The sequence below is a fragment of the Delphinapterus leucas genome, chromosome 21 (assembly GCF_059928025.1).
Source record: "Delphinapterus leucas isolate spDelLeu-1000000601 "Yukka" chromosome 21, BTC_Dleu_Yukka2, whole genome shotgun sequence".
NCBI classification, from domain to species: Eukaryota; Metazoa; Chordata; class Mammalia; order Artiodactyla; family Monodontidae; genus Delphinapterus; species Delphinapterus leucas.
This window is the reverse complement of record NC_143149.1, coordinates 25,621,482-25,644,706: the sequence shown is the minus strand read 5'-3', so window position 1 is coordinate 25,644,706 and position 23,225 is coordinate 25,621,482. Positions and strand designations below refer to the sequence as shown.

The window sequence follows — 23,225 nt, the reverse complement described above, 5'->3', positions numbered from 1 at the left end:
AGAGTTTTTAAGTATTCTAGATACAAGGTATTTTCCTACATTTTCTTCTAGAAGTTTTAGAGTTTTAGGTCCAATATTTAGGTCTATGGTTCATTTTAAATTAAGTTGTATATAGAGTGAGAGTTAGGAATCAAGGTTAATTTTTTTTTTTTTAATGTATGGATATCCAATAGTTCCAGCTCCATCAGATGAAAACCCTGTTCTTTCTGAATTGAATTACTTGGGTATCTTTGTGAAAAAACAATTGACCAAAAATATGTGGATCTATTTCTGGCCTATCTTCTGTTGCATTGATCTATCTTGTCTAGTTTTTCAAAGTGGAATCTTAAATCGTTGATTTGACACATTCTTTTCTAATATAACCATTTAATGTTAAAAATCCTCTAAATGTTGCTTCAGCTGCATCTCATACATTTTTGCATTTTCATTCAGTTTAAATTTGAATTTCTCTTATGATTTTTTTTTTCTTGATGTGTTATTTAGAGGTGTGTTATTTGATTTCTGCATTATTTAGGGGATTTTCCAGATACCTTTTTGTTAGACATTTTTAGTTTAACTTGGTTATGGTCAGAGAAGATACTTTTGTGTGACTTTAATCCCTTTAAATTTTTTGAGGCTTGTTTTGTGATCTAGAATATGGTTTATTTTGGTGAACGTCCCATGTTCACTGGAAAAGAATGTGTATTCTGACGCTATGTGGAGTGTTTCATAAATGTCAATTAGGTAAAGTTGGTTGAAGTGATAATTCAGGTGTTTTATATTCTTGCTGATTTTTCATCTACTTGTCCATCAATTGCTAATAGAGAAATGTTGTGATCTGCTAATATAATTATGATTTTATTTCTCTTTACAGTTCTATTACTGTGGATTTGTTTGTTTCCCCTTTCAGTCCTACCAATTTTGTTTTATGTATTTTGAAGCTCTGTTGTTAATAATGGTACATAAAAGTTTAGGATTGTTATGTCCTCTGGATGTATTAGTGCCTTTATTATTATGAAATGTTTCTCTTTATTCCTGACAATATATTTTTGTTTTGAAATCTTTTTCTGATATTAATATAGCCACTCTAGCTTTTTGTAGATTAGTGTTTTCATGGTATATCTTTAGCTAGTCAATTACATTTCAAAGGATTAAAAATGAGAAAAATAGGGCTTCCCTGGTGGCGCAGTGGTTGAGAGTCCGCCTGCCGATGCAGGGGACACGGGTTCGTGCCCCGGTCTGTGAAGGTGCCACATGCCGCGGAGCGGCTGGGCCCGTGAGCCATGGCCGCTGAGCCTGCGCGTCTGGAGCCTGTGCTCCGCAACGGGAGAGGCCACAACAGTGAGAGGCCCGCGTACCGGAAAAAAAAAAAAAATGAGAAAAATATATTTTATATTTCCCCACATATTTATCATTTCTGGCATTCTTCATTCCTTGTGTAGTTTAAATCATCAGCTGGTATTTTTCTTATGCCTGAAGGACTTCCTTTAACATTATTTGTAATCCAAGTGTCCTGCCGGAGGCCGGAGAATAAATCAACCCCTGTCACTCCTTCATGGTCAGAGGCAAAATCAAGGATTTCAGTCCTGCTCTGCAGAGAGTAGTCCTGCTCTGGCCCTTCTATGGCAGTGCCCTTCCCTACAGTGTGAGGGTTCTGTGGGGCAGAAAGGATATTCCCACCCAAAACCTGTGTTCTCCTTCCACCTAGACCATATTCTTGATCATCAGAACCCAGGAGTTTCCTATTTGGACAGCACAAGCTGGCTTCTAGCCTGGCCTTTCCCGGAGTCATTCTCTTGATGGAGGACCTAGGAGGGGCTATTTGCTGGGATGATGTGGTCAAAGCCCAAGTATCTGCCTATATGCCTCAGAGGCCCCTTGTGGTATAAGGTGGATCCAGGGTGGGAAAAGAAGGGAGGTGGAGCGTCAGGGGCCAGCTTCTCCCCAAGCACCACATTCTGGCATGGAATTTCCAGTCCAAGAATTCTAAATTCAATCTAGCATTCTGGAATGTTATGATAATATATTTTTCAAGGTAGGAGAATCAATGTATTTTATTTAACGCTGTGTTCATTCTATGTACAACTTTTAAGTCTTAAACCTATAGAAAATGGGCCTTTGTTTGGACTTTTGCCCCAGACCTGGCAAATGTCAGGTATGGGCTGGCTTTTTCTTCTTACTACCCTCTAAATGTATGTGCAAATTCTTGAATTTGCCCTTTGTCCTCTTCTCTTATCACTCTATAGACTGGATGATGATCTCTGTTCCCAAAATTTCCACTAACACAGTTATAGGATGGTACAAGTATACATTATGAGTAGGTCCTACAGAATCAGTGGGGACAAGTGTACAAACAAGACTGGGAATGGCATCCTGGGTGGAGGAGGGGAAGAGAGAATATGCCCTTAGGCAGTAGTGTATTAAACTGAGAAGTTCGTGAATAAATCAGAAGGGGCCAAGCAGTGTAATGGGTGAGTCTGTGCTCTAGAACCAGGCTGCCTGGGATCAAATTCTGTTCCTCCCACTTACAACCTGTGAGACTTTGGGTAAGTTTCCCAATCCATTTGTGCCTCAGTTTCCTCATCTATACAATGGGCATTATAATAGCATCCACCTCATAAGCTTATCTTAAAGACTAATGATTTAATAATTATAAAACAGTTGGAAGAATGCCTGAGAAATAGTAAATTCTCAATGCATTTTAGCTAATTTATGAATGAGGTACAGGGAATTAATTCCCTGGCAGTCCAGTGGTTAGGACTCAGTGCTTTCAGTGCCATGGCCCAGGTTCAATCCTTGGTTGGGGAACCAAGATCCTATAAGCTGTGTGGTGTGGCCAAAAATTTTTTGAAAAATGATAAAATAAAATAAAATAGGTACATTTTCAGGATTCAGGTTGGGTTTTTCTATATGTCTCTGTTGCATATTTTAGAATCAAATAATTTTTACTTTCCAATATTAGGATAATCTCTGGTTCTAGCTGCATTTACTCCAAAGCTGGCTAGACGCTCACCAGTTCTATCTCCTCTTCCTGGGAACATGGGTAGACTTTATTTCCAAGCTTTCTTTGCTGTTAGGCTGGGGCTGGAAAAAGAAATGTGTACAGAATTGATGTGTATAACTTTTAGGCATGGTCATAAATCCTCTGAGTTACACTCCTCTCTCTTACCCCATCTGAGGACTGGATTATTCCAGGATTACCTTGAATTTGTAAAATGGCAAAGCCGTAAGATAGAAGCACTTGTGTTACTAAGGCACAACTTGCAAGAGAACAACTCAAGAGAACCACCAAACCAGGAATATTTGCACTGAACTTGAATTAAAAAAAATTTTTTAATTGCATTAAGCCAGTAAGATTTTAGATTGTCTGCTTCAGCAGTTAACCTATTCAAGTACAAATATTTATATGTTGAAGTGGAGTCCTTTCATAACAAAAATATGAAATCTATGTTGTTAGCTTAGTGATTGGCTGTGGTCAGTAAAGAAACAGAAACTGGCAGCTGGAAAAGTGGTAACCTTGTTATGCGGTGGCAAGACATTTGATAAAACATTTTCCTGTGAACACTTGGAAGGTAACACGTGCCTATTGAAATTGAACTCCTGGTGAAGAATTGAGAAATATAACTCTAGTGGAGTGTGGTTTTTATTGGCTGCGTTTGGCCAAGAAAATGCTTGAAAAATAGATGGCTAGTTTGCAAGCATAAATGAAAGGGAATAGAGAGAGTCTGGAAATTCAGTTTTGCAGAGTTGAAAAGTCAGCTGTTTGTAGACTCTAAACCGTGAAAAATGAAATTAAAAAAAAAACAAACTTTAAGCACTAGCAGTCCAGTAAATCTTTTCAGATGAATAAAATGATTCACAAAAAAGATCAGTTTAAGGACAGGGTGTTCTCCTTAAAAGTTATAGCCTCAAGTAGCTATTATTAAATTGAGAGAGATTCTTACGGTGGCAAAGAAGCAGAGAGATAAAACGTATTTGGGAATTATGTCTAGGGAAGATCTTTGAATGTGGTTTCTGGCACTTACAACTGCTGGGAAGCAAATTGGTCAGAAGCCTATTAAGTTTTTTTTTTTTTTTTTGAAAAATTTCAAGGACTTTAATATCTCTTGAGGAATAAGAGATTGGGTTTCCATACAAGACAAAAACTGTGATCAGAAAAGGTGCTGTTTAGGGCAAAGAAAATATGTGTAATGGAAAAAGAAGAAGCCTATTAAGTTTTTGAAGAATTTTTATTTCCAAATAAGCCACACACTAAACAAATTAAAAAAAAAACAAACCTGTTTTGACCACTTTAGACTTCAAACAACCACTGGGACTCCACACTTCTGTAAGCATGAGGGAGGCTAACTTCCAGCATTCCTAAAGACATGCCCCCTCTCTCCCACTTCACATGTGGCCAAAGAGGATAGCGGACAAGGTGAAGGTCACAGAGGAAAGAAGCAGGGCCACAAAGAAGGATGGACAGTGGTATTCCTCTTGGAGAACACAAGAAAAACCTTGTCAAACAACTTTTCCTATCACCATTTTGGAATCCTTCACATTTTCTACCCAGAATGACTTCAGTATTGCTGTAGACCATTGACTTCTAGGCTTTTCCACGTGTTCTCTTTGTAAATGGGGCTGTTTATTACTGTTATCTTGGCTCTGTTACACCATTGTGTACTGGCTGTGTGTGTGGTGGTGGGCAGATAACTTATCTTTTAATTCATAGACCATCAGAACACAAGGAGCCATAAATAGCCCTATTGGAAGAACTGTGCATCACCTGGAGATCCAAACTCACCTAGATGTAGTGATTGGATATGACTTTGGGGTCTTCGTTGGTGAGAGGGTGAGTGTGCTTTGTATGTAGGGGCAAGAGTGAGCTGAGAATTTGGTGGCCAGAGGAAGTCTTGCAGAGACTGACTAGATGCTCAGCAATCATATCCCTCTTCCTGAGCACAGAAAAGATTGCATTTCCCTATTTCTCTTGAAGTTAGATTAAAATAGTGCGGGCCACTGTTGGTCAATTGTATGTTGTAGAAGTGGTGCATGCCACTTCCAGGACTGGCCACAGAACCCTTTGTGCAACCCCTCATCCCCTCCTTTTATCTTCAGGGCTACCTTGAAGCCACAGGATGGAAGTAGCCTGGTTCCTGAGGTGCTGCTTGGAGAATCACCTGGCCAGGAATGTTTACCTTGGAATTTATATCAGCAAGAAAATACCTTGATCATGTTCAGTCACTGCGATGTTGCAGGTGTTTTTTCCAGCGGGCGGAATATCCTGAATAATATACCACACCATACATTGTGAGGATGGAGAGTAATCACTTAAAGTGATATCTTTGTTGTTAGAGATGGAATGAACGTAATTTCTTACTCCAATCTCCAGCATGACCTCTAACCCGGAAGGGATTCAAAATACTGAGTCAGATGTTTACAAGGAGGATAATGCTGGTGGTGGTCTGGGAGGTTCTTTTAGTGGTGGAGTCCTCTGGGATTTCAAGAGAGATATCTGAAGAAGGGTGGGCATGAAAATAAATCAATGAGTTTGCCACCCCTAATTCAGTAGTTTTGAGAAAATAAATATTGTCTAGAGGAGGAAGGGAAGAGTATGATCCATCTGCCACAGTGTTAGGTTCAAGGATACCCCTCTGCTTCCAAGGTTCACAAGAGCTCCTTTTGTGTGGGCCTGAGCTCTGAAGTTTGTTTAGGGTGAATATTATAGTTTCAGAAGTGACCACTAGAAGTTGTGTGTGTGTGTGTCTCCTCAGGGTGTGCTAGTCTCATTGCAGGGATATCTTTGAATTTTGGCTGGAATAGTCCATGGAAATATTGCAAGTTCAGAATTGGGAAAGCAGATGTAACTGTTAAGGAGCCTCCCAGGGCAAGTGTTTATTGTAGTACATGTTCTAGAAGTTCCTTTCTTTTCATCACTGCACAATATTGCCTAAGGGCCCAGATAATAGTTTGGGGGGTGTGGAGACGATATGAAATCTTTACATCAGACATTTGATTATTAACTATTTTAGGGCAAAAATTATCTTCAGCCATGAACAGATCCTGAAGATAGCCTTAAAGGAGGTAATGCTTAAAGAATCAGTCATGAGTTATGTAATACTGATATTTGTCTTTCTCTGTCTGACTTACTTCACTTAGTAAGATAACCTCTAGGTTCATCTATGTTGCTGCAAATGGCATTATTTCGTTCTTTTTTATGGCTGAGTAACAGATATACACTACTGTATATAAAATAGATAAACAATAAGGACCTACTGTATAGCACAGGGAGCTCTATTCAACATTCTGTAATAACCTATATGGGAAAAGAATCTGAAAAAGAATGGAGATATATATATATATAAAACTGGTTCACTTTGCAGTACACCTGAAACTAACACAACATTGTACATTAACTATACTTAAAATTTTTAAAAAAAAGAATCATTGATGAGATTACATGAATCATGTCAATCTGTTCTAGGAAATCAGATGAATTTTAGATGAGATAGTTTTCTGTAAACTCCAATAAGATAAACAGCAAGAACTAATTCCCTGATGTAACTTACTTGGGAAAAAATTCTCCTCCCATTGTATCTTGAACTCATTGCAATCAGAGTTTTACACCTCTCCCCTAAAATGACTCTCATAAATATCACTAAGGACTCTATGTTGCTTACCCAGTGGTCATTTTTCAGTCTTATTTTGTCCTTCAGTAGTACTTGTCACATGATTTACTATGGTTTCCTTGGAATAGCTGCTCCATTTAGATTCCAGGACATCTCACTCACCTGGGTTTTTTTTAGTCTCTCGTTTTAAGTTCTTACTTTCCTTTGCTGGTCTCTCCTCATCTTCCTGACATTTACATAAATGTTAGTGTTCCCCAGACTTACTCTTTACGTCTTTTTTTCTTTTCTATCTATACTCATACGTTTGGTGACCTCACCTACTCTCTTGGTTTTAAATGCCAAACATATGCTCACGATTTCTAGATTTATATCCCCACACTGTACCTCTTCTCTGAACTCCAGACTCATATACCAAAATACCTTCTGGAATCTTCTCTTTATTTTTTTAGCAGCCATCACAAAATGTACTCCTGATACTCCCCTGACAAGCCTTCTTCTCATGTGCTTTTCCCATATCCATAAATTACAACTCAGCCCTTCCAGTAGCTGAGGCCAACGGCCTTCATATAGCCCTTAATTCACCTCTCATACTTCAGTTTATGTGAAAGAGCAAGTCCTTTGTTTTGGCCTTCAATGTATATCTAGACTACAACTCCCTTTCACTGTCTTGGGCTTCTGCTTCTGGATATGATGAAATAGTTTATATCCAAACAACCTTCTTCAGAGAACGACTAGAAAACCTGGATAAAACACAGAAGAAAATCAACTCGAAGGCCTCTGAGAGCTGTCAATGCATCCACGACTTGCTTTACTGAGATCTCAGAGAGAAGATTAGAGACAAGGGCAAAATTTTATGTCATTATTCCTCTTATGTGTTGATTCATAAACTGCATGATGTAAAAAGCTCAGCAGCTCATCAAGGAGTTAGGCGGTAAAAGGCAAAGAAGCTAATTAGAACTTTCCTTGGCCTCATGGAGCAGAGGGGACATCAGAGCTGAGAGATTACAAGGATTTGGTGACCCAAGATCCCCGAGTGAAGAAAAACGCAGAAGAGTGAGTCTGATATTCTGCACTACTTTTTCCCACCAAAGCATATGTCTCTTCATAAGAGGTTAAGGGCTGAGAGGCCATGAAGCTAAGCAGATGTATTTTTCAGCCTCATAGTGCTAGGGAGACAATATTTAGAGTTCAGGGTCCCTGTAAACTTATCAAGCTTTCAGTTAAAACTCCTGAAGGTCTACATCCTAGGAGTAATGGAGAACCCAAAATAGGCTTTTCAGAGACTGAAATCCAATCTTGAATAAGTTATTTCTGATCAGACAGAGTAAGATCAGCTGCTCCTACTCAAATTTTTGCCCAAAGTTAACATAAATCCTCTCAGGTAGACGATAATACCGTCCACAATCTCTACATTTTTTCATGACACAATGTCATTTCATAAAATGTAGCCAATAATGTGCATCAGTAAAAATTATAAATTATCCAAATCAGAGATGACAAAAATCAATACACGTAACGCATACAGACCCACAGTTGATCCCGTTATCAGACTTATCAGATATAGATGCTAAAATAGCTATGACGAATATGTTCAAGAAGATAGATGACAAGCTAGAGAATATCAGCACAGAATAGGAGTCAATTTTTAAAATTAAATCAACTGATATTATAAAATTGAAAACTACAGTCACGGAAGCTAAGTTCTTAATAGGTAAGTTTAATATAAGATTAGATACGATAGAAGAATGAGTTAATAAATTGGAAGAAAGGCCAGAAGGAAAATCTCGAGAACAAAGAATAGAGAAAGAAAGACATTGAGAGTTCCAAAAAATGCATAAGCAATCCATGGGAAAGTAAAAGAGCCTGACATAAGGATAGAGTCACACATGGGGCAGAGGAAGCTAACGGGACAGGAGCAGTGGTCAAAGGGCTGGCTAATGCTGAGTATTTCCCAAAACTGATGGAAGAAGTTAAGCAATAGATTCAAGAAGTACTTAGAACCACAAGCGGGATAAATACTAAGAAAAACACACAGAGGTGCCTCAAAATAAGGTGGCTGAAACCATGACAAAGAGAAAATCTCAAAAATAGCTAGACAAAAAAAATGACACTTTTAAAAGAATCAGTAGTCTGTTAGCTGGTGTCTTAAAAGAAATGACGCAAGTTAGATTTAAAAAATAAAAGAAATGCCATCTTTACAATGCTGAAAGAAAATCAGTCTATCACACAACAAGCACTCAAGTAAAGATAAAACAACTGGGGAGGTCACACCGTAATCTGTCACCTGTGTCCTAAAGACAAACAGAGTGGAGATAGTGTGCTCTGAGATTCTGGTACACCTCAGACTTATTCTGACTGTTCTGCCACATAACGCCAGAGAGAGTTGCAGTCTCCTTATAAGCATGAGCTAGTTACAAGCGGAGATGGTTATTGAATTCTTGTTGGATCCCAATCTCCTCCCCCACCCTTCAGGAAGCGATTACAAAAGCTTCTTTGCCAGACTGCATAGTAGGAGGGAAGTGAACGATGTGGAATGTTTTCAGCAGAATAAAGATGCAAATGCGAGTGAAGCCGATGAGAGGAACCTAGGAATTGTAAGCCTAGCCAGTAGCTAGCCACCAGAATCCAACAATCCTAGCACTTGGCCCCTAAATCAACGGATCTACAGTGGCCACTTAATTCCTTTGATGGTGGTTGGAGAGGCCAAAGAGTTAAAGAGGAACCAGCTCTGATGGAATTATGATACACCTGGACAGTGGGTAATGATTTTACCCAGCTGTTCGGAAGTGCCAGCTGGCTTGGAGCAGATTGTGGCAACCTAGGGAGGGTTGTGAAGAGCAGATGGGATGTTTGGGGAAGAAATGTCTTTATCTGAATGTACTGAGTTGACTTTTTAAAAACAGTATTGTGTTTAGTGCTAGGATGGAAAATTTTTTCACTGGAGTAAGGACTTATTAGGGAAAGTGACCCACAGGAAATTATAAGCGAATTTCTGGGGGGCAGAGGGGGACTATGCAATCATGGTGTGCTGGGGCCAGCTTCCACTGGTGGTGAGAACCAACTGTGCACCTTTCTCCCTAGCCTCATGTTCAGTGATGTGTTTGGTAGCTTGAAATCTGCCGTAGTGAATTCGACAAATCAGGGCTCCCCCGCTCTCACCCCCCGAGAGCCAGTTGGTAAACATTTGCCAGTACGCCACTGGAGCTATGTCATATGACAGATTTCAAAGCGTGAATTACTGGGACAATCTGAACGGATTGACATCTTTTAAATGTTATCCCATTGTATAACTCAAGCTTAGACTTTTCTCTTAAGATCCAGTTCCATTTTTCTCTTACCTTCTGCACCTTACCTGTGGTTTGACAATAAGCACTTTAAATTTGTCTAAAATTCACTATCTTCTCTTCTAGGCTAGTTTTTCTTCAGGCGTTCTTTATTGTGCTTCTTAACAACGTAACCTAGGGACTCAAATCAGAATCGTAGATGCCTCTCTGGTTATCATTCTCCGATGATCACTGGGTCTTGACAGATCAACCTAATTAGCATAGACTATACATATTTATTTCCTCTATTGATCTACTATTGTCTTTGGTTCAGGCCCTCAGACTCTTTTGCCTCATCCAGTTTCTTCGAACACTCAGGTCATTAGAATACTTACATCCCATGAAAATCTGGTAAAATACAGACATCCATGCTGCTTTTCTAGAGATTTGGGTTCAGTTCTGAGGAGAATTCTGGAGTCTGTATTTTTAACAGGTGATCCAGAATTCAGACGAATCTAATCCTCAGCTAAGGTTGGAAAGTATTCAGATACAGAATAGAAATCAAAACATCTCATCTTGAAATGGAAACCCAACCTTAATCTGTCCTCTGCCTGTTTTTCTAGCTTTATCTCTCACTCTTTTCAGCACATCTTTTACTTCTCATATTATTTCACCAAACATTTATTGTGCTCCAACTGTGTATCAGAACCAGTCTTAGGTGCTGGCCATTACAGTGGTGAAAACAGACAAGTTGTTTGTATATAAATAAGGCAAGCGTCACGGTTTTGGGGGTCACCAAACGCACCATTCCTAGGCATGCCTTTACACTTTTGTTCTTTATGTTCTTTTGGTCTGGGGTGCCGTTTTGCTTAGCAGCCTTCTCTGATTACCTTCTTGTTTGTGTCACCATTGCTCCCAGTTCATTCCCCTATTCTACATACAAGGTTGATTTCCTTGTCCTTCTCTCTTACTAGACTTCTAACTCCTTACAGGCAGGTTTCAACCCCTAATGTTTAGACCAGTAATTGACATAAAATAGTTCTCAACCATGTATTGAATGAATATTACTCAACTACTAAGTAACACAGAAGGGATTTAAATTTAGGAATATCTGACCCCAAAGTCATGTCCTTTTAACTCGACTGCCCTCTCTCAATAAAGTATGGTTTACCTTGTCAGAAAAGCCATTCTTCAGTCATTCAGGGAGGATCAAATGATGCTTGCAAACAGAACTACTACCCATCCAAAGGGAGATGTGCCAATTCACCACTTTAGCTGATCAATATCTAATCCAGATTGGAAAGTTCATGCCAAAGTTTTGAGATTTATTAAACTAACAAAAGAAGAAGACAAATATCTCCCTTTATCTTGGTCTAAATAGACATAACTTTGCCATGCAGATACGTTTACCCTATCTCAGAAAGGTGACAGGCTAAGACTAGATAATGCTGTTTCCTAATATTAATCTAACCAATTAAACTTATTTCTAGGTGTAGGCCAGACACAGTACCTGGCACACAAAATTCCTCAGAAGCATTTCAGAAATCTTGGATTAGAAGAGGAGGGTGATATAGTTTGGCAGAAAATGAACATCACTCTCAGTCAATGTAAGCATCCACTTCATTGAGGAAATTAATGCAACTCCTAGGGTTTTTATTCTTAAGCATAAAAAATTTGTGCAGCAAAAGCTAATGGCTAAAATTTAGAGTGTCTTGTCATCTGATTTGGGAAATAAGTGCTGACCCTGCTAGTTCTATTAAAAATGCTGTCCATAAAATACACTTAGACTAGTTGGCACAAGTTATTTTAGGACGGTGGGAAGGACCATGATTAATAAAAGCTTCTCTTCCCCTTCTAATTAATTCACGGCATTGCCAACCAGAGTGTCCTTCCTGTATCATAAATATGATTATGTCACCCCCCGCTGAAAAACTTTTGATGACTCCACATTTCCTATAAGAAAATGTGTAAATTCCTTAGCTTCGTTTGTGTTTTCTACAACCTGATCGTCACATATCTTTCTATTCACAATTCTTCTCAGTTCCAAATGCAAATACACATTGCATTCTTTAATTCTTTAATTGTTCACCCATAAATGTCTGTTGATTTCCCACGGCTGTGTCCTTGACAATCTGTTTTATCTGCCTTCATGCCTTTACTTCTGGTCTCGTGGCAAACTCCTAATATCACTCTTGTTTTTCCCATTCCTAACCATCCCTCAAGGATGATTCATTGTTTTCTCATCTATGTTCACGCATAATTTATACATAAGTGTATGAATCAAACCTTAGGGCACATGGTCTGACAAGCACAAGTATAATGGAACAAATTATCAAAATGGTTCCAGAAAATTTGGGGTATGTGGTTGCTATAATTATGACATTTATCACTAGTCCTTGGGTCTGCATGAATCTGTCAATAATTTCTTGCCCATTTCTCATTTATTTATTTATTCAATAAATATAGTTAAGGGCCTGTCTTGTGTTATACGCTGTCATAGGCGAGGGAGATAGAAGAGGAAAGGAGAAATTTGTGCTTTCATAGAATTACATTCTGTTCAAAGAGACAGTGAAAAAACAACTAACAAAATAATTTTTTTCTTTTTGGATGCACCACACAGCTTGTGGGTTCTTAGTTCCCCAACCAGGGATTGAACCTGCGCCCTTAGCAGTGAAAGCACAGAGTCCTAACCACTGGGCCACCAGGGAATTCCCAAACAAAATAATTTCAAATCGTGGTAATTACTATGGAGAAAATAAGATTTTATGATATGATAGAGGGTGACCTAAGAGGTGGGAGTGGGCAACCTCATATATGGGGCAATTTCTGTAATAGAGAGATTTCCTATAGTGTGACAAGAAAAAGACCCACAATATAATAGAAGAATGCAGAGAAGGTTCAAATAAAAAAATTTTTAAAATTCACAGAAAAACAAACCCAGTGATCAACAAACATTTGAAATATCACTTTATATCCATTGAACTGGCGACATTAAAAAGAGCTGTAACAAACTTGTGGTTACCACAGGGGACAGGGTAAGGGGGAGTGGCAAATTAGGGGTATGGGATTAACAGATACAAACTACTATATATAAAAAATAGATAAGCAACACGGATATACTGTATAACAGAGGGAATTATACCCATTATCTTGTAATAACCTATAATGGAATACAGTGTGCAAAAATAATGAATTACTGTGATGTATACCTTAAACATAATATTGTAAATAAACTATAATTCAGTTTAAAAATAGAGCTATAAAACCCATTGCTAGTGAAGATACAGAGACTAGGGTTCTCTTGTACGTTGTCCCTGGAGTTGCAAAGCTCTGCAGCTTTTCTAGAAGGCAACATAGAAACATCTATTAAAACCTAAAATACACTTCCTCTTCAACTGAGAAATCCCACTCCTGGGAATCTACCTCACAGAAACACAAGTGCACATTTGTATGGTCATATGTCAGAGGATGTATACCGTACCATTGTTTGTAGCAGCCAAAGGAACTTCAGCCAAGTGGCCAAAGAGAAAGCTTATAGATATAGGAAGGGCTGACTAAATTACAGTACATCCACATCATGGAATACTATGTGACCAACAAAAAGAATGAAGTACTGTCCTTCCAGATGATTTGGAGGGATTCCCAAATTTTGATTTCCTTCATGATGGGTTTCATACCTTTATTAACACATTGATTGAGATAATATATGATGACTGAAAGACATTTTGGATTCCATTAGGTTTTAAACAAATTCATATTTTATTAATCCCAACATTTTCTCTCTCTATTTGAAATATGATAGCACATGTATTTGTGAGGCATTCTATTTATTCAGCCTACATGCAATGCCCAGTGTATATGAGGAGCTATAGAACATGGGCTCTGTGGCTTCTTTAGAGTCAAGTCCTCATGTTTGGAATGAATGAGCTGGACCACGGGAAGGATGCATGTTATTACACAAAGAGTTGAGTGACAGTTAATATCTTAACAGTGTTTGCATTTTAAGACGTGGCAATTTATTCGTCTGATTACGTCTTTGGTTTCTTTTGAGGCAATGCAGCTAACACTGCGGGGTGGGGTGAGATGAGTGAAAGAGGCTTCTCCATGATATTGTCAATCACAATACATGTAAAGGTCTATCCTGGCTTCCAGAGTGCAAAATTGTACTGATTACATTTACTGTTCCACGTCTCAAGCTTCATGTAAAAGCAAATTCAGGAGACTTCCCTAGTGGCGCAGTGGTTAGGAATCCGCCTGCCAATGCAGGGGACACGGGTTCGAGCCCTGGTCCAGGAAGATCCCACATGCCACGGAGCAACTAAGCCCGTGTGCCGCAACTATTGTGCCTAGAGCCCATGCTCCACAACAAGGGAAGCCACCGCAATGAGAAGCCCATACACTGCAATAAAGAGTAGCCCCTGCTCGCCGCAACTAGAGAAAGCCCGCACCCAGCAATGAAGACCCAATGCAACCAAAAATAAAAATAAATAAGTAAATTAATTTTTTAAAATCACTTAAAAAAAAGCAAATTCAGGAAAACTTTATGTATGTTTTATAATAAAATATTTAAACATAAAAGAAAAATGGAGACATGTAACAAATACCTGTATACCTGGTACTGAGAACAGCAATGCTAAAATTTCTTCCTATCAGACTTGAAAAGACATAAAGTGTTACAGAAACTGTTGAAGTTCTTCTCATATCCCTTCCCAGTCTCAGCTCTATTTCCATTGCTTGGATGGCATTTTAATGGATTCCAGCTGTACTTTATCTTCACATAGTGTGTAGAATCCAACACACTCTCAAAAGGACCTTAATAACAACAGCAAAGTCACCATACTTCAAAGCCAGAGTGGCTTGTTATGTTGCATTTTTCTTAGTCTCTCTTACAGAGAAGGAAGGAACCTTCCCTGTCCCAAATCAAAGGACGATGGTATGCATTCTCTCCACTCACCTTGTAGTAAAGCACTAAGCAAGTCATTTCTGTGGTATAAGACATTGCAGTACTCCCAATAGCGTTATACATCTGCACCTTTTTGTTTTTATGCTGTTGGTAAATAAGGGAAAGCATAAATCGAACACCTTGCTCTGAGCAGGTCCACATTACATCAACACAGCCAGTTGAAATGCTGAACGTTTATTCAATCATCTGGTTAGCAAATTATTCAGCTGGCTTTCAGAAACACTTTATCATGGAAAATCTCCAAAGTATGCAAATGTGAGGACTAGTATAATAAACCCTCTTGTACCATCATCCAGCTTCAACAATGATCAAATCATGGCGATAATGGAAAAACTCAGATTTTTTCTTCCTGAGTAGGAAAGAACTCTAGATCTTCCCTACTGTGTGTTTCTTCTGTGTTTCTCCTTGACGACTCACCCAGAGCACTTCACTTCTGACACTTCTGGTTGCCAAATATGTGGAGGATTTTCTCCATACCAAGCATTTCTCTGTGACAGCTGGCTGTCGTACAATTTAACTCAGTTCAAACCCTACCTGCCTGGAGATAGTGTTAGGTCCTACAGGTTGAGGGCTCAGTCCCACAAGACTGCCCCATTCACTTCATATGCCTGTGGCAAGCCCAGCTTATCACCTATGCTTCTGCTAACCAGCTGTAGATCAGAGTTTCCAAGGCTCCTTCCTGGGGCTTGATTAATTTGCTAGAGCAGCTCACAGAACTCAAGGAAACAGTTACATTTACCAGTTTATTGAAGGGTATGATAAAAGATACAGATAAACAGCCAGATGAAGTGATATATAAGGCGAGGTCTGGGAGAGTGCTAAGCATAGGAGCTTCTGTCCCTGTGGAGTTGGGGTATGTTACCCTCCAGGTGTGCGTGTGTTTGTCAACCTGGAAGCTCCCAGAACCCTGTACTGTTGGGATTTTATGGAGGCTTCCTCACGTAAGTATGATCAATTATTAACTCCATTTCCAGCCCCTCTCCCCTCTCTGGAGGATTAGGGATAGGGCTGAAAACTCCAAGCTTCTGATCATGGCTTGGTCTTTCTGGTGACCAGACCTCATCCAGGAACCATTCAAGAGCTCACCCAGGGTCACCTCAGTAAAAAAAAAAGAGACACTCCTAGTGCTCTTATCGCTTAGGAATTTACAAGGGATCAAGGAGCCCTGTGTCGGGATGGGGATCAAAGACAAATATTAGAACAAGAGATGCTCCTAGTATTATCACAAGGGTTTTAGGAGCTCTGTGCCAGGAGCCAGGAGCAGAGACTAATACATATACATTCTGTTGTCTTACAACGGCCAATCCTGTTTTCTCTCTAACCCTACCACTGTATTATTGTGAAGCAAATATCAAACATTGTGTAATTCTACCCATAAACATATGAGTATGAATCTTTAAAGGATAAGGATGCTTTTTAAAGAAACATAATCACCAGAAAGCATTATCACCCTTCAAATAATAGTATTTTGTTAATATTATCAAATATGAAGCAGTGTTCAAATTTCTCTGATTCGCATTTTTTTCCCAGGGTGTGTTTGAATTGGGATATAAATAAAGTCCATATCTTGCAATTGGTTGATATATCACTTAAAATCTCTTTCATGCTGTTCACCTCAATGAGGTTTCATGCAGTTCACCTCAATCTCTTTCTTTTTATTCTTGCTATTTGTTTTTGTTGTTGTTTTTCCAGAAAACAGGTCTTTTGTCCTGTGAAGTCTCCCATATGTGGATTTTGTTGATCACATTTCTGTAGTTTCCTTTAACATGTTCTCCAGTCCCCTGTATTTACTTAATTTGGAAGGTGGATATAGAGGCATAAATCGGTGTAAGCAAAAGTGAAGAGAGTGAGCAGTGAGGGAAAGGGGAGTTTTATTTAAAAACTTCCCTGGTGGCTCAGTGGTTAAGAATCTGCCTGCCAACGCAGGAGACATGGGTTCGATCCCTGGTCTGGGAAGATCCCACATGTTGCAGAGCAACTAAGCCCTTGCACCACAACTACTGAGCCTGCACTCTAGAGCCCATGAGCCACAGCTACTGAACCCACGTGCCACAGCTACTGAAGCCCGTGCACCTAGAGCCCATGCTCCGCAACAAGAGAAGCTACTGCAATGAGAAGCCCGCGCACTGCAATGAAGAGTAGCCCCTGCTCGTCGCAACTAGAGAAAGCCCGCACACAGCAAAGAAGACCCAACGCAGCCAAAAATAAATAAATAAATTTATTTTAAAAATCTATTTTATTCAAAATTATGGCCTTAGAATTGTTCCTATTTAACATCTTTCAAATTGATCAGATATTTTTATATTCAAGACATGACAGGAAGACATCATCAAGGGCACAGTTGCCTCCGTGATGGATGTGAGAATGTGATGACCTTGGACCAGTCACAACTTCTTGTCTTTAAAGTCAAGTTCACACTGACAATTCAGTAGCACAATTTGCGGGCTCATTTGAGAAAGAAAAAAATGACTATGGAACAAGAGTTTAAATCTGAATGGCACAGTGCTCGTGGTGTGATATCCTTATCTAATGTAGAGGTAAATGTGGATGGTCCTTTCCATCTGCAATAGGATATTGGAATGAGATGCCAGTATGATAAAATCAGGTATAAAAGAGAATGGAAGACAAACACACATATGTGGTATTTAGCAAAGAAAATTTTGAGTAGCAGTTCTTTGACAATTGTACCTTATTCACTTAGTTTGGGAATACACAATGGCAAGGGAAGATTTTTGAAGGAGAGGACATCTGTAAAGGGTGATATGCTGTAAAGCGCATCCCTTACCTGGTGAAGAAGACTCGTGGGCAGCCATCCAAGGGCTGCAGGTGTGACACCCCACCCCATTCACCCAGCTAGTTGAGAGGCAGTGGGGTAGATCTAACTTCCAACTCAGGAAATACAAAGGCCAGAGATGAATGGCAGATTTCCCTCGTGGTAGAACCAGGAGGAAGCTGTGACTTTGGGAGGGACTACTTGCTTCCCAGAATTTGTCCAGACACCTAGAGGCACACCTACAGGGATAAAAGCCCTCTGTGCCAAGAAGTTTGGAAGTAAATGTGGGATTCTTAGGTGCAGCAGAAAACGCTTTAAGTCACAATCTAGAACGAAAATGACTTTGTACAGGTCAAGAAAGGAACTCTGAAGAGAGATTGCCGGAAAAGCAAACTTTTGTGGAATTTAGGAAAGGGTTTACAAGAGAAACAATTAGCTTTAGGCATCTGTCATGCCCAGAGGGCATCTGAAAATCACCTGGAGAGCAGGTATGAGGGGGTTGCTTATCTCTGAAGTTGAAAATGTTAACATAAGGAAGTTTTAATGTCTTCAGCGTTCTCCTCATAGCATTCCCATTATTATTATCCTTTATACTTTTTGATGTATACACACACACACACACACACACACACACACTCACATTCATTTCTTGTAATTATCCCAGCTAATAGTCTGGGAAGAGTGGGCATTATTTTCTCCACTTTATAAATGGGAAAAATGAGACTCAGAGGGATTAATTGCTACCCAGTGCCTTAGGGTTTTAAAGTGGTAAAACCAGAATCAGAACAGAGGTCTTCTCACTGCTATTCTAATATTCCTTCTTCTAGATTTTGCCATCTCACTGGGTTTGATGACTTAATTACAAAATCCTCACTCCATTTAGTGTTCTGATCTCCCTTGAGCACTCCTTTCATAGAGGGTTACACTGAAGAAACATTAGAAGTTTAAAAATCCGATTCAGACTGTGGCTCTGGATTTGCTGCCAAGTTTTTGCAAAGTGCTTTTCAGTAATTTCTAATTCCTTAAACATGGAAACCCCCTGCCTAAATGTAGCCCAGAAAATGTGCTCTGGTGATTAGGAAAGCCAAAAGTGTGTGTTTAAATACATGAAACCTCTCCGTCTCCTCATACAAGCACAGCCAATGTCACCCATTTTTCTGTACAGAATGCTTTAAAATAACCCTCATTGAAATACGCAGGCACTTGTTACGTCATTCTGTGGGTTGCCGTATTTGTATTGTTTTGGGAGTTTTTGCAAGTTCGGCGCTAGGAGCTTCTTTCCCTTTAGTTTGACAAGACTGTATCGAGTGCCCTGATGTCAGAACCGCTGTACAGGATGCTGGAGGGCCAAAGAAGAATGTTAATGGTGGGCTCCAAAGAAAGACGATGGGGAAGAGTCCACGGAACTGCAAGACTGGCGCTTCCCAGCCAACAGGGAACTTGAATTCCTCAGCTGAGCTCCAAATCTGCAGAGGAGATGTGACAGTCTTGGCCAGCTTGAGCTCTGAGGGACTCTGTGTGGATGAGGACAGGGCTTTGGATGCGGGTATCAAAGTCGTAATAGATTTGGTCTCTTTAAGGTCCAGGAAGGTTTATCCCAAGATGGTGTCTTTGGACGAAGACTTGTCATTATTTCAAGTTTCTGATCCAGCAAAAGCTCACTGACTCTCTAACTGGAGCTGCTCTTCCCCTCTGCCTCAGAGCTTCTCTGGCCTGATTTCTGTCTGATAACCCAGCCCTGAATTGGCCTGGACCCCTGATCTTAATCCCTGTTCATGATAAATCTGAAGACCTCTTTCTCTCTTCATCCTGCAGGGACATAGTAACCGGCTGCCTTTCTATACCCCCTAGAAGTAATCATTCTTGCCCTATCCGCAGCATCTCTCCCACATGATTCTTTTTATTCTGCATTCTGTTTAAGTGGTTCCTCTATACAGCAAATTCTCCTGAACCAGTTGGCCTCTTTGTGTTTCATGGACTTGTTTTTTTCCCTTCAGTTGCTTTTGTTACAGCTTGCATTTGTTGGTTTCTTTGTTGTTTCACTTAATTTCTTTCTCCCTCCCCCCCCCACCTCCAAGTGTAAACTCCATGCAAGCAGGGGTCAGACCTACCTTCTCCACTGCTTGTATTCTTTTTTTTTAAAATTATATTTTAGCTCCATAGAGGTTTTTTTTTTTAAATTTATTTATTTATTCATTTTTGGCTGTGTTGGGTCCTCGCTGCTGTGTGCGGGCTCCCCCTAGTTGCGGCGAGCAGGAGCCACTCCCTGTTGCGGTGCGCGGGCTTCTCACTGCGGTAGCTTCTCTTGTCGTGGAGCACGGGCTCTAGGCACGCGGGCTTCACTAGTTGTGGCGCACGGGCTTAGTTGCTCCGCGGCATGTGGGATCTTCCCAGACCAGGGATCGAACCCGTGTGCCCTGCATTGGCGGGCGGATTCTTAACCACTGCGCCACCAGGGAAGTACCACAATCTCTTTTATTAAAGCACTTGAATTTAATAGCAGTAACCAGGTAAGCAGGTCATTCTTTTTATGAACACACGTTAGTTTTATTTGACAGAACAGCAATACAACTGAGAAAAATGGCTGAGGCAGCCTTGGGAAATATTTGAACCTAGAATAATTTCTCTGTTCACTTTCATTTACATCATGTAGCCACCTTCTTGAAGCAGATAATTTTTTAGAGACATTTTTAATAATGCAACTTTTTCCTTATAAATTAATTATAAATCATAGACGGGAATTAAAATCTCTTCCTGCCTGCTCTTTAACTTTTGGGTCTGCATAGCATCAAAGGATGTCTAGTCTGAACTTAATGTCTCCCTGTTCTGATACAAGGCATGTGTTTACTTTTATGAGCTGAGCTATTTAAAGGGAAGGCTTTTACCTGATTTTCTAGACCTCTCAGTAAGAAATGCATGTGTCATTTCTACTGTGCCTTTGATCTAAACGTTTCAAATTCCTTGTTTTATAAATGGCACGAGAGAAGGAGAGTACCTAATACTGCATGCAAAAGCTCTGAGAGTAATACACACACAAATAAATTTCATTTATTCAACAAAGATTTATTAAGCTGGGAAACACTGTAGGTAGGCAAAGATATTGAAAAAATAGACAATAGCCTCTGATTTAAGAAAGAAACTTTTAGTCTAGTAGGAAAGACAGACATGTAAATAACTGGAATCCAGTATGATGGGTCTTAGGATAGACGAGCAAGCATGAAATGTATTGGGAAGACAGAACAAGGAGGGACTAACTGCCTGGCGGTGTCCTCTGATGCTACATGCTCTCGTGACAGCTGTGGACAAAGACAGCACATGGAAATACACTCTGTCTTGGGAAAATGTCAGGCTGCGTTGCTTTTGTCCTCTCTGCAAAACCTCCTACTGGGCTTACTCTTTTCCAGACACTCTTGGAACAGGCACCTTGGATTGACCACCAAACATAGACTTTGCTTTCTAGCTTTGACCTTCACGTCTCCTCCAGGTCACAGCGCCCTGCCCCACAGCTCCATACACTAAATGAAAAGCCAGTGGTCTTCGACCTTGCTTGCACAGCAGAATTACCTAGGGAATTGTAAAATATACTGACGCTTGCGTCCCTACAGAGATTCTATTTTTATTGTGCTTGGCTTCTGTAGATGGTCTCTTATATTCCCACCCACTCCTGGCTTTTGATGTAGGTGTACAAGCAATCCATTAGAAACCTCATTCTAGTCTGTCAGCACAAGGCACAGGGCGTAGACGTGAGTGCCAGATCAAAACCTCTCCAACTCATAGCTATGACAGCTCACCCAAGAGATCTTCTACCTTCATGGATTACTCAGCGCCCTGGTTTCCATTAGTGGCACCTAGTTTGATTTTAGAGGGAATCCCTTAGAGGTTTTGCATGTCTGCACCCAATCAGTCGGCTTTATCAAAATAGTGCAGATCAGCGGCCTGGCAGTAGATTTACTTGAGGGAATTGCAGACAAGTTGGGAAAGTGAGTGGAGCTGTCAGTGTGAGACATGAATTGAGCTGGAGGGCTGTGTCTTTCAGATGCACGACTACTAGTTGAGTTCTGGTGTGAACTGAACATGCCCTTCAGTGACCAGTGATGGTTGTTTTTCCAAGTCATGAACATTTTGATCCTTCCCGAGTTGACTGAATGGGGCAGAATTCCCCTTTAGTTAATCCTGTGAGAGCAATGCCAGGTGATTCAACTGTTTAGATAGAGACAGGTTCCCCCAAACCCCTCTACACTTTAGAAATTTGATCTACACCGTAGAAATCTAATCTTTCCAATTTAATAGCGTAAATGCATTTTTTTGTGAAGCACCTCGGTTTGTCACCCAAACTCCACTGGTCACCTACTTCAATACCACAATTTTTGCCTATTCCCATTTACTGCATGAACACCCCCAATCCCTTCTGTTCACGGCAGAAAGAACTTCCTTCCAGCTATTTCCCTATACCTGCTTGCCTCTCTCATGCCACAGAAGTTAGCCATAACTGAGAAGAAAGTTATAGTGCAAGAATCTCTGGGGAAACTCTAAATTCGCAAGACTGTTATAGGATTATGTTATCCTAATGTAGATCCCGGAGGAAGGACATAAAAAGGGCAGATACCATTTAGTTCTCCAACTCAAGCACACCGTTCAGACTGAAAACTGGAGAACCATTTCTAGGGATCTTCAAGCTCTTCCCTCATGGTACTTACCATTTTCTCACTCTGCTATTTTTCCTTTTGGGTTTACAAGGTTTCTGTACCACCCACTTCAGCTCTTTCCTTGGTTCCTCCTTTCTGTCTGCTCCTGTGTAATGATTGCCCCGTTTTCCGCATATTTTGGTTTTGACCTCTGGATTTTCCTCTGGGGCATCACCTCCTGTCGGGTGACAATGGTAAGAGGAAATCTGTCTCAGGGCTCCTGGCCCTTATGTAACCTACCAGACAGCTCTGTCTCCTGTCAGACCCCATGCCAGCAGTGTAAGGGAATTGGGGAATTGCGTAGGGTCTTAGGAAGGGTTTGCTGGAGGAAATGATGCTGAGCAGATGAAAAGGAGGAAAGGCATTCCAGAAAGAAAGAACTGTAGGGATAAAGGCAAGAAAATAGGAGGTAAATAGGATGCTTGGGAATCTCAAGTCATTTATTTATTTTGGATTGAAGGTAAAGAGAATATGGTAGGGTTTTAAGATATGAAGTCAGAAAGGTGGCCAACACCAAAACACCTATATACGCATAACTACAGTATCAGGCTTTCTGTAATAAAGCGTCATGTGTGTAGTGGGAATGCTCAGTGCTCCAGGAGTTTCTGGAAGCTGTTTGTGACTGAGACGATTAGGAAAAACACGTAAGAGTAACCGATATTTGAACTGAGCCTTAATTTAAGGATATGTAAGATTTTTATATCCAAAATGAAAGGAAAAGGATGGAAGGAAAGGAATTTGCCTTCATGGGTGAAAAGTGACCAGTATTGGGTGTAGCTGGGCACTTTGATAGGAAATGCTATTTAATATGCTAACACATTTTTTTGGCCTAAAACCAAAACAGTCTATGCCTTATACTTTCTTAATCCTTGTAGGGCACCACCTTTATCTCTTTGACAGCACCTACCATTTTCGTTCTTTTTTATGTAAATCAGTGATCTCCCTGGGGCTCTA

The 23,225-nt window shown here is 40.1% G+C and overlaps 1 long non-coding RNA gene across 1 annotated transcript in view; it reads left to right on the top strand.

Annotated features, from left to right (window-relative positions):
* The window catches only part of LOC149744445 (uncharacterized), a 99,085-nt gene that overhangs the window by 19,962 nt on the left and 55,898 nt on the right, over positions 1-23,225 (top strand). The window contains exon 1 of the long non-coding RNA XR_016391163.1: positions 1-23,225. This exon is cut by the window's left edge and continues 19,962 nt beyond it; it is cut by the window's right edge and continues 50,019 nt beyond it. This is a non-coding gene — a long non-coding RNA (uncharacterized LOC149744445).